This window comes from Pinus tabuliformis, chromosome 2_2, assembly GCF_031772625.1.
Source record: "Pinus tabuliformis cultivar Carrire ecotype Pingquan chromosome 2_2, CPIR1, whole genome shotgun sequence".
Lineage (NCBI taxonomy): Eukaryota > Viridiplantae > Streptophyta > Pinopsida > Pinales > Pinaceae > Pinus > Pinus tabuliformis.
Window position 1 is genome coordinate 912,955,007 of NC_142300.1, and position 11,468 is coordinate 912,966,474.

The 11,468-nt window shown below is 35.6% G+C and overlaps 1 pseudogene; it reads right to left on the reverse strand.

Moving 5' to 3' along the window:
- The window catches only part of LOC149195989 (glucose-6-phosphate/phosphate translocator 2, chloroplastic-like), a 30,252-nt pseudogene extending 19,510 nt beyond the window's left edge, over positions 1-10,742 (reverse strand).
- Between the last annotated feature and the right edge of the window lie 726 nt (positions 10,743-11,468).

Sequence of the window (11,468 nt, forward strand, 5' to 3'; positions counted from 1 at the left end):
TTTGTAGTAACATTGATTAGTTTAGCAATGCTAATAAGAAGAGATACTATTGATGATTGAGATATGGTATGGGTTCCTAGAAGGATACCTAGTAGATTCCTGAGCACCATAAAGGAAAAATATGTGGCGATTGGTACAGTCAGTTTTGAAGTAGAATGTTTGATGAACTACTTGATGACATGATAGATTCGATTTTGATATTGATCAAGACTATGTGAAGATTTACAGAGAACTAGGAGGGTCGAAGTGCTTTATGATTCCTAACATGATGCAAGATGAAGTCGTGAAGCAACAATTTGTCTCCATTGATGAAGCAAATAGTCGATGCATTGATGATGTTTCTTTTTATGACAATGGATGGTTATTTTGACAAGCCTTGGCTTGTGGTTATTTCTCAGTGTTTAAAGGGGAGTGAGAATATCCTCCCTGGTTGAGAGGGAGTGAGTATGGACACTGTATTCTCCATGTGCCATGTATTATAAGCCTAGTAAAGGCACTCGTTTAGAGAATGGAAGATTGGATAAGCATCAGGGATGTACATTCTTGAGTCATGTATTGTGATTGAATAGGATTAACATCCTAAGTTGAATACATGGACTTGGTATAGAATGGTGCAGAGGACGTAATTTTCCTTGGATTAGGAAACGGTCCTGTTAGGTCATACCTTAGGAACACCACGATGGGGTATGTACCTGAGAGTGGCGGTGTACAAATTTTATTCCTCCCAACATTGCACTATGATCTAGTGGAGAAATAGAGCTTGTTAATCAAGGCATTGCTATTTTGACAATGCTCGCTATGATGATGTAAATCAACATTGATTCTTATCAATCTAGATCCTTTCTTATATGAATGTTTCAACTTGAGAGTATCTTGTTGTTTCATTATGAATACCTCCCTAGTTAAGGAGTGTTGAAAAAATAACTAGTGTCAGTATTCATAATGTAATAAAATGTAAATTTTATCATTGAAATATTTATTATTTTAATTTTATTTTGGGTCAAAGTATGTTGTTCATTCTTATAGAGTCAAAAGAGTCAAAGAGAATTTATTGAGGCAAAATAAATCTATTTAAGTCCCATTTAGACTTTTTTAAAGAATAGAAAAATAGATTTTTATTTTGAGTCAAATAATCAACGCAAGACCAAGTTGATCAACCTAACACAATTCGGCTTGTGTGGCAACCATTCAACCCTCTTGGACAACTATAAATACAAGTCAACGCGACCTCATTCAACACTCAACTCATCACATCAATTTTTGTGCAAGAATAAGAAGAAAAACCAGCTGAAGTCAAAGAAGAGAGAAGAAAGTCGAAGGAGAGATAAAAATTGTGTTTTCTTCCCTAATTATGCTCACACGTGAAAAAATTATACGAAATTTTTAGGCTACTACAACACCGAAATTCGGCCTGCACTACATGTCTGAGATTTTTTGTGATTTGACTAGATTTCAAAAGAGTTTGACCAACATTGAATTTTGTTGACTTTGACTTGTTGGAGGAGATTTTGAGGACGACTGATTTGATTTCTTTGTGGCAATATTGGGTTTTGTATATCTTATTTTGATATGATTCTATAAGAGAGGGATTGTCTGGGTTTTCCCCTTTGTGGGGTTTTACCCTGGCTTGGAGCCTAACTTCTGTGTTCTTTGTCTCTTTGTGATCTTCATGTTTTGTACATTTGTGTAATTACTTGATGAAGAACATACTATAAGTAATATCAAACCAAAAAAAATTCACAAGTAATTATCAAGTTTAGAGAAATAAATCTTTTTCTTCTAGCACTTAGTTGCTCAACAAAACATTATAGCTACTAGACTGAAAAAAGTCATAAACAAAATAATATCAGAGAATCAAAGTGGATTTATAGCCAAAAGGTAGATTATTGACAACATAATTATGGTTCAATAAGAAATTCACACAAGAAGTATATCAAGTATCAAAGGAATGGCAATAAACTAGGCATGGCCTCTACTTTTGATAGAGTTGATCATGACTTTCTACTTAGAGTCCTAGAAAAATTTGGTTTCAGTCCTCTATTTGTTGAATGGACAAAGGACTGCATAAATTCACCATGGATAACACCTTTAATGAACATAAGACCTCAAAATTTTCAAGCTTCAAGGGGATTGAGACAAGGCTGCCCCTTAACCCCTCTTCTCTACATCCTAATGGCAGAATCATTAAGAAGAAGTCTCGAATCTTCTCGTGTAAATGGAGATTTGATATGTTTGAAAATATCTTAGGAGTAAAAACAATCAGTCACACACAATCTACAGATGAAAATTAGGCTTGGTGGAGCATCTTCAATCATTGCAAATAGATTCAAACAAATAAATACTAACAAAATAAATATCTATGGATGGAACAAACCAGATAATAAAATGCAGGAAATTGTAGATATCCTTGGTTTCAAATGTGAGAAATATTGGTCTGTTTTCAACTATTTGGGACTTCCCATTTCCTATGAAGGGAAAAAACCTAGAGTTGGGTAAGCATTTTTTCCAAAATTAAGCAAAATATAAATTCTTGGGGCTCAAAATGGCTCAATATAGCATGAAGAGTAAATCTGGTAAAATCCACTTTATCCAATCTTTAAATATATCAAGCTTCAACTCTTTTGGCTCTAAAGAGTATTCTAGATATTATCAACAAAAGCATCGAAAAATTTATATGGAATGAAGGCAAAATCACAAAGAAACAATATAATTACTTGGTGAACTAGGATACAATCAAGTTGGACATTGAAGAAGGAGGTCTTAACATCAGGGATTCAAATACTTCTGAATTATACACTAGAAGGAAAATTAGTGTGAAGACTGCCAAAAGAAGACAACTCCTAGTGGGAACAAGAATTGAGAAGGAAATACTTGCAAAATGAAAATATGGAAAGGCCAAAACTTCTAAGTTGGAAGGAGTCTGGAACCTGCATCTAGAGATTATTCCAAAAAGGTATAAATTTACCAATGCGTCATTTAAGATAGACTTCTGGAAATGGAAAGAAATCAACCTATGGGAAGACTTTTAAAAGAAATACAAGACCTTAAATATCTGGAAAAGTGGATGAAAGGTTGTAATCTAGATTTTCTTTGGGATATAGCTATGTGGGAAGAAAAAAACAGTGTTTAGAAAAATATAGTTAATATCATAGTCAAAAATTAGTTGAATATTGCCTATTCTTCTTTCTTGGGCATGCTGAAGGCAATTCCCAAATAAGAAAGTGGATGGAAGATAAAGAGGATGGATTGAAATGCATAAATTCTTCTTTGTCAAAAGTTGTTATGGTTTATCAAAAATAAAAATTTGGAAATGCTCACACAGGGTCAATATAAAAAACAATAGGGCACAAAGATGGAATACCCAAGGTTAATGTTTTTTGTTGGTTATTGGTGCAAGGAAAAATACTAACAGTTGAAAACCTCAAAAAACAAATATAAAGGGCCCCTTGAGATGTGTGCTATGCCATAATATAGAAGAGAACATGACACCTTTATTCAAGGAATGCAAGTACACAAAAAAAAAACTTGGGAGTATTCTCTTGAAGAGTTTCATATTTTCATTGATATTCACAAAGATTGGACCTCCGTGTTTCAAACATTGTATATAGATATTCATTTAAATATAATAGGGAAAGAGAATCTAAAAAGAGAAGCTAGGTCCCTCCCAAAATACATCTACTGGAGAATATGGTACCTCTATACACTCACAGATCAATCTAATAAGAAAGGGTATCTATATACATACACTCCTCCCATTATCAAATTTAGAAAGGAATTCCCAGAGCACCACAGTCAAAGAGTATGACTCAACAATTAAAGACAACATTTTCTACTCAATGATAAGATTATCTCCAAAGAATAAGACAAAGAGGAAAAACTAGGCAAAGAAAGGGCTAACGATTTCTCTACAAAGTCCACATAGAAGAGATTTAGTTTCCACTGGTTAAAAGGAAACCATTCTTGAGATTTTCTTTGTTTTCACATGATGTATTGCTTATTTATCTTTCTAGGTGGAAATGTTTGTGCCATCTTCACATGCAAGCCTCTAAGATTGCATAGATTTTTATGAAGAATTCATTGTAGCTCCACAATTGTGAAATTCTCTTGTAAGTGGTAGAGATTATCTGCTCTTTTAAGTGCTGTAATTTTCATCTCTCTAGCTCCTTATTAGATATTCATATGACACAAAATATATGTTAATGTTAAAAAAAAAAGGGTTTTAATCATGTACATAATTTAAGGGTTGTAATCCTCTAAATAATATGTTAGTCAAGTGCAACTTCAACAATCGCTTATGGAGGTTTGTGGATTGGAGGATGGTAATACTCTAACACAGCAATCGTTATCTCCTTAGAAATAAATCAAGTTATAACTTCCATGTGGATACTCTCTTTTGTTAAAGCATAAACCATCATGCTTTGTTATTTGTATGTGCATGTGAAGTAAAATTCACTTAGCTTAGTGCACAAATGCCTTATCTCTTTCACCAGAAGCATCATAGTTAAATTTGAGCATTGATGATCACCTTTGAACCACTTGATAACTATATTGAGTCACTAAATACCTTAAGGCATGTAATTCCCTTTTCTAGAGCCAACAATAGTAAAGTAAGAGCACGTAGCTCTGCGAAACTGTTGGTATGTTGAGTGCCTAGATTTAATTTGAATTTTAGAGTGAGAATTTGAAAGGTGAAGAATACCTCCTACTCCATAAAGGTGTGGTTGGACCTATGTTACACCATCAAAGTACACTCAAGATAGTTCTTTATTTATATCCTCCATTGTAACCACACATCACATCAAGGCTAACTTTTTTCTTATGGGGGATTTTGAAGAATGCTTAAACCCTAGGGTTAACACAATAGGGGATACATGAAGAGATAACATTCCTAGCGAGCCATATGCCCCACTAGATGATCAAAGAAAGTGCTTTTTATGATTTATGTATTTGGTTTGAGTACTAATTCACAAGACAATCCTCCACAAATATGCTAATTTATACATTTTTCAACCCCATTAAACCTTTGATTTCATTCCAAACTTGTTCAATATAATTACATTCCACCACCAAGTGGAATATTGTCTCCTTCTTACACTTGCAAAGACTACATCTAGGTATACCAAGCCTAATTCTCATCTGTAATATGTCCCAAGTCAAGAATTTGTTTTGTAATAGAAACCACATGTTTTTTTTTTCTCGAGGGGCACTAGAACTTCCAAAGAACCATCCATCACCACATTAATTCAACCCAGAAATATTAAGAAATCAAATAATTGTAGCCCTCTTTTGGTGTATATAATCCAACAAGTGTGTGGATCCATACTAGAGATTCCCCATTATCTATTTGGAAAACATGTACACATTTTATTTTGTCAACATATGAATTCCATCTTTTCTTTTCATCCTCCCTAAATCCTAAATGTTCTAGGATAACCCAACCTTGTCCCCATATGGAGATGGTTGCATAGTTGGAATTTTTCCACGAATCACATTAATACTACCTCTTTTTCATGTCGAAATATTTGAAGAATGATTAGACCATGGATTGTGCACATGAGAAGATTGATGAAATTATTTTCGAAGATAATATCATTCCTAGCAAGCCATATACCCTAGAAAATAATCAAAGGAAGTGCTTAATAGGTTTTAATTGTTAGATTTGAGCACCAATTCCTAAAATAATCCTCCATATAGGTGTCAATCTAGACATTCTGTAATCCATTTAACCTTTAATTCTATTTCATACTTGTTTCATGTAAATACATTCCACTTCTAAGTGGAATTTTGTCTCCTCATTACAATTGCAAAGACTATATCTACCTATACCAAACCAACTTAACCTATACAATATGTCCCAATTAAAGGATTTTTTTTGTAATAGAAATCACATGAATAAATTGTATTTTGAGGGGCACTGGAACTTCCAAACAGTTGGCCACCACCACATTAGTTCATCATAAAATCTTCAAAAATCAAACAAATGTACCCCCTTTTAGTGTATATAATCTAGTGGGTGTTTGTGGATCCATACCAGGGAGTCTTCATTATCTATTAGGAAAACATGGCTAGATTTTAGTTTGTCGACATGGGAAGTCCATCTCATTTTTTCATCCTCTCTAAAGCCCAAATGTTCTGGAGTAACCTAGCCTTGTCCCAAAATGGATGCAATTGCAAGTTTAAAAATTTGTGAAGGTTAGTGTAGACTCTAAGATTGAGGTGATGTATGATATTCTCAGGAAGAATATGTTCCATATTGTTCCTACTGCGTTGAACCATCACTAATAAATGAAAGAGATAATAATTTTTCCTTCCAAATCACTATGCAATTTTTATGTTTCGTGCTTGGTATGTAAATCCAATCTATGATGGTATATATTGTAATGTATTCATAATGTATTACCCTCACCTAAAGTCATGTATTGTGATCAACCTATATATACTTTTGGAAGCTATGGCTCAAGAGAAAGTTACAATATTTTTTATACCCCAACCTCCAAGGGGATTTGGAAGTGCTTGCCTACTCTAGTTAATCCAAGCTAGATCCTTCTTGGCTAAACTTCCAAGCCAAAGAAATAAAAAACAACACCTATAAATCCTCTCAAGTATCCCTTTTGGAATACACGTAAGCAATATTTGGTAAACTAGGATGGCCTCTAGCACAAATTTAATTAGGAACAATCTTCCTACCTTTGAAAACCACTAAAAGCTATAATTTGAGATTTTTCTTTCACAATTTATGATAATCTAATCCCAATCCTTGTTAACATATGTATCTAGATTTAGCCTAAAGCCAATTTATTTCAATCCCTTATCCAGATAAATCCATTTAATGGTAGAAATGTTGTTATAAAGCCACATATTCCTCCTCAATTCCTTCACCTAATATGGTCGACTTCTCCTCGTTCACCAACATATTGATCACCTTACAAAATAAATCAAGGATTCCTTGAAGCTTCTCCAAATTCTTCACAAAAAATAAGAATGTCATAAAAAAAAATTAAATTTGTAAGCCAAAGATTGCCTCTAGTGTGTACTCCTTTGAGCCCTCATCTTTGTTTTGTCTCCGAAATATATTGATTGAGCCCTTCTACCATAATTAGAAGAAAAGGAGGGATAGTGAACACCCCTACTTGTAGAGTCCTTGACTGGTTTGTAAGAAATTAGATGTTACTTTGTTTATCAAAATTGAAAAGGAAACTATGGTGATGCAACCTATAACCTAGTTGATGAAGGGGACACAATTCCATGAAGCCAAATGAAAAAATAAAAGTCCCTGGAGAGGTCTATTTTTACAACTATTGCCTTTCATTTTTTTTGTTCTTATGGGATGTAGTCCCTCATACACCACTCCTATAGATTCATCAATTTATCATCCTAGAAAAAATCCAAATTGTTCTTCTAAAATAGAATTAGATAGAATACTCTTAACCTGCCTTCAAATAACGTTTTCCACAATCTTATAGACTGTATTACAAAGGTAGATAGGTATGAATTACTTAAAGGATTCTAGATCATTAGACTTCAAAAGTAAGGCAATTCAAAGACATAATTGAAATCAAACTCTCTACAATTCAAATACTAAAAAATGATTTGAAACCATCAATAAAGGAATCTATTGGTATAACCACCCCAACAATGGATCTTTGTTTTCTAGAGGCCAAATCATTTGTTGCCCTTTTCCTGGGTTTTATGAAGGAATAATTTTTTCCCTCTTCCTAGGAGATTCTTCCCCCCTATGGTTCAATATTAGACCCTAGAAACATTTTAAGAGAGATAATTCTATGCATCCTTTATGAAATATTATTATATTTGGCTTCCCCCCATCTAACGTTGTTGATGTAGGTTTGTCAATGATAATGAACTTAACATAGGTTGGACTATGATTACTTATGGTTGGTGGGAGGTCTATCAAATATCTTCAAGAAAGGAAGTTGTCAAGAAAGGAGTTATGCCCTCTAATGTCTTCTTAGAAATTCCAAATCCTCTTACAAGATTACGAATTAAACCATTTAGAGTCTAGAACCCTATAAGTAAGACTTTAGGATGGGATATGCCAATTTGTAGAGGGAGCAAGAAATCAACTTGCTTGAGTAATTTTAAGGATCAAAAGTTGAAATTTATACATAGTCACCAATAGGCTTAGGATAAGAGTGGATAGGTTCAAAATCAACTGTCATATAGTGTATCTTCAACACTTTCCTCTTCCCAAAAGAATCATCTGGCTTCTCGCTGCAAGATTCATTGCAACATTCTCTAGAGGTTGTATCAAAGGAAGGTGAAAGGAATCATCTCACATCTCTTTTCCTTCTAAGCCTTGCCTCTCTTTTTATTCCCCCCAAGTGGACTCCTTATTATGAGTAACCCTTTATTTCTCCACCCAAATATGACAATGAAGAAGTATAAGGCACTCTACAACCAAATGTCCATAAGAATGTAAATAGTTGAAATGAAAAGGCACCCCCTGATAATCCAATGAATGCAAATGAAAATGGTAACCTCTATACAACTCTATTGAATTTGGTATTCCCTCTCACAAATCCATTCTAACCAATACATGTGAAAAAAATAATAAACCCATCTCCAAAAACATGTTTACATCTAAATATATGCCTAAGCCATTACCGACCTCCCTAAATACATTCAAGGATTTAACTTCCAAGGGTAAATTCTATAATTTTACCCGTAGGGAGACTATGTCAATTTATTTCATAACTGGTATAGAATAAAGGAATCTACCACTTCAAAGTGAGAGGATAGTAGTATTATTTTCATGAACCATGAAGAATTCTAGATGCATCTTCCTCAAAGTTGAATTGAAACGAAGTCTAGCCTCTCGAAAGGAAAGAAGATGAGGGGTAGTAGCCCAAAAGTTGCACCCAGGTTTTAAACTCTCAAGAATAAATTCTTTAACTCCACCTCTTCATCCAATTAATTTAACGAGGCCACATAAAAAGGGTAGGGTATCTAGTTGGCTGCTAAATATTCTCACTCATGTTGTTCCCATGACACAACCATGGCCCAGGATGATTATAATGCAACAATTTTTACGTTTTACCTTGACAACACACATGGTCACAACTGCAATGCACAAACCCACTCCTTACAGGAGTTCAACACCACATATTACCCCCCTAAATTCTACATAGTGCACCCCCCATACAATTCCTAACTTTATACACCCCTAAGCACTAATGCTTAATTGCAGTTAAAGCACATGACCATGCCTAGAGCTGGATTCCTATTAATCCTGTTATACTCCTATACCAATAGGTGTCATATTTCATGATTGACTTGTTGAGCTTTGTAATATGTTCATTCCTTTCCTTGTTGCAAAGGTTTTCCATATTATCAAAAAATCAAAAAATGTAAAAAATGTAAAGAGGGTATGCCCTAAAAGAAAAATCAAAGGGTAGAAAATAATAAAATGGTCAAAAAAGTGAAAGAAATGAACCCCAAATAAAAATAGACCAGGAAAGTGTGCAAGTCAAAAATGCCACTACTCTTTCATTTGCTATAATAATTTGATTGTGTGCAGCTTGTTAATTCATGCCACAATTGATGAAGAGTCAAACAGCTTAAACTTGGCTCATTCATATATTGAATTTCATGTTTTAGAGATAGAGAATAAAGTCTGACCAAACTGTTTAATCTTGGTAGATAAGTAGATAGGTAGAGCAAATAAAAAGGAGCTCAACAATTAAATCTGAGCCCTTGAATGTAATAAGTGCAAACTTAGGTAGGCTTACCATGAAAAGAAAAGGAAGGTTGATAAGAGTTTTCCAGTCTAAGTGCACCCAAAGAAAGAAGGAAAAAATTCTAGGACTAAAGTAGGCAGGGTAGGTAGATTGGTGTTGCAGAATGACACTTGTGAAAGATTATGTCTCTAAATGTGTTAATCTTATCTCTATCACAAGTACAAGGCAGACATTATAATTGATGCAGCTCAAGCAAGGCAAGGTTAAATAACTAACTCCCCTTCATACTTTTCCCTAATCATTCACTAATTTCCTCAAAGTATTAAGATCTGTTCTTAATATCCCTCATAAACCACTCATTCCATTTCATAACATTTGCTTGAGTAAAACCCTGTAGTACTTAGGAAAATGACCACATTTCTCCAAAAAAAACCCTTTTTCACCCTTTAGCCTAAGTTTTAATGTAAAATTTTTAAACATTTCACTTAGCATTTTTTTTTTTTTTTTGTAGGCTAAGGTGGTGCTCATTCTATTACTTCGATCAAAAAAGACATTACATCAGTTCATAAAACAGTATATGCCCGCCCTCTAGGGGAAACCAGGTCATAATGCCATCTGTAATACTTGATAGCAGCCCAAAAAAAAAATATGTCCATAGTCTAGTGGAATTTGCTAAATAAACGATGCAATCCTGAAGCTTACTACGACTATTACAAAAGCTACTGCCATGAATGATATGCATTCTCCTATTTTTGACAGAAACAGAGCTAAAACCACAAAAATTATAGCTAGTTCTAAACATATCTTGATTTAATCATGGTACTTTGCAGGTTGCTGCAGCGCCTCTTCGGCTTGCTCCGGCTGGTCCCGAGTTAGCATGTTCTGGATGGTGTTCAGATTCTCCTCCATCCTCATCATAGCTTCATCTTGTTTCAGCATGGCAACTCTCAGAAAACTTAGTTCCAAGCGGATGTCAGGGCTACCTTTGGCCAAGTTCACCATCTCCTTCGCCACTTGCAGCAGCGCTTTGGCTAGGATTCCCTTCATCACCCAGTAGAGATGAAGAGACTGTTTATAAAGGGACATGCGGCCTCTGGTTTGACCCGGGTCATGCAACAGAAAAGTCTAGTCTTCAACTTCCTCATCAGACTGGTCTTGAGTGGCTTCTTCCTCAAGCTTCTGCATTACCTTACGAACCGCCTGGTTTGAAAAACGAAGGAAGGCCTATTCGGCTTTGCGCACACGGTCCGTCATAGTCTCTTTCATCTTCCTGCTCCTTCCCGAGCCCCACTTGGAAGTTTCCCCAACCTCCTTTCCCTGGCCTTTTCGACCACGGGCTCTCTTGCTGGCCCTGTCCTCACCTTTGTCATCACCCGTTCCGCGTTTCCTCAACCCATACCGCCTAAACGTCATTTCCTCGGCGCCCGCTGGGTTCGCATTCGCCGGCTCCGTTCCTTCCTCAACCAGGTGCTCATGCTGGCGACCGTTTTCCGTCGTCATATCCGGGATAATGTCTTCCTCCGATTCGTCCTGAACCTCCCAAACAGAGAAGGAAGGCTCCTCCTGCATGAGATTCTTGCCCTTTCTGTCGCTGGTTTCCTCCCCGACGCCCTGTTGCTCCATCGCCTGTCGCTGTCTCTGCCTGGTCTCCATAATTCCCAGGGATTCTTCCCTCTTCAATCCCTGGTCTCTCGGACTGTTCTCTGCAGTTTTATGCTTCTCAATGTAGCCCGCCCCTCTTGCCAAAGTAGTGACCTCTCGTAAAACCTTCAC